This window comes from Bos indicus x Bos taurus, chromosome 14 (assembly GCF_003369695.1).
Source record: "Bos indicus x Bos taurus breed Angus x Brahman F1 hybrid chromosome 14, Bos_hybrid_MaternalHap_v2.0, whole genome shotgun sequence".
Taxonomy (NCBI): Eukaryota; Metazoa; Chordata; class Mammalia; order Artiodactyla; family Bovidae; genus Bos; species Bos indicus x Bos taurus.
Window position 1 is genome coordinate 49494430 of NC_040089.1, and position 1447 is coordinate 49495876.

Here is a 1447-nt window from a genome sequence, read left to right on the forward strand (position 1 = left end):
ATATTATTGTTACTCTTTTCCTTTGGTTTCTACTCCTCTTCCTCCTCCTCTGCTCTTTCTTCCTCCTCATATCCGTTGCTTCTTTAATAATGCCGTTAGAGTTCTGTTATTGATTCATAGGCATCCACATTCAAAAACAGAGTCATGATTCATTGTCTTCCTTGCCTTTTTACTTTTCCAATTAATTTCCTTCTAAGGTCAGTTTCATTCCCACACCCTTTAGTTCTCTCTGCCATTTTACGCTCACTGCCACTCACATGTTTAATATTTCTATTACTTTTCATCTAGAAAGCACCAGCCCCAAACCTAGGGTGGATTACCCAGTAGGTAGTCAAGCATAGACTTGGAGCATTACAAAAGAAGCATATCATAAAGTTCAGTTTTGGTGAACTTTTCCAGAGTTTTTCTATCAGAAAACTTAGAAAAATATATTGAAGCTTTGGTACAGGTTTCATTCTTAATAGTTAAGCATCAATTTTATTTTGATTCACAGTTAAGGGAGGTAATACCATAAAATGTTCAAACTTTAGGGCTTCTAAAATCTTTTCATCTTACCCAGTCTGACTTATCTCTTTTAGTCTAGCTGCTTCTTTCTCATGTACACTTTTTCAGGATAGTGGATGCCTCTGTAATGAAATTTCACTGCTTAAATGAACAGATTTATAAAATATACAGCAACCATAGGGAAGTATATTAGAGAGAGTTTCATATGCCATGAGGGTCTTAGTATAAAGAATAGACTTTAATAGGGAAAGGTATAGCAAAAGTGAGGCAAGAGAAGGTCATCCATTGATGTCTCATTATCCCCAGAGAGATTCTTTGAGGACAGAATGCTTCTGGATACAACATGGGTTTGTGTTCCAGGCGTGGGTAATTGTCCTTCTGCTAGACTCCCTCTTTTCTGTGCATGGGAGAGAATACCTTTGGAAGAGGTGAGCGTAGATGTTCAATGTGAGTATCCATGCCAGCTCTTCAGAGAGCTGTCTGAAAAATGCTAGCTGCTTGGGGAAGGGAGTGAACTAGGAAGTTGAGTTGGGTGCACTCTTTGCTAGCAAAATTGGGAAGTGATTGGTCTCTGTCAATCCATTACAAGATAGTCTGAGCTTCAAGATTTATTCACTGGACAAATTTATTTGTCTTTCTCCATAACCTCTTGAGTACCATCAAGTTTGGATCTAAATCTACCTTTCTGTCTCCTGTGATCTGCCCCATGCATTCTGTGCTTTCCTTTTTTATTTGAATATTTTCTGTGCTATCTTTATTTGAAAAATTTGCTCATATTGGAATATCTTACCACCTTATTATGTCAGCCCTAAACTCACACACTTACACTTGTCTCCTCCATCAACTTTGCATTTGTATTACATAACTTTGAGAAATCATATTAAAAGTTTCCCCCTTTATGGAGTCCATTTACTTAACATATTCTAGAATCTGACAAAGAGGG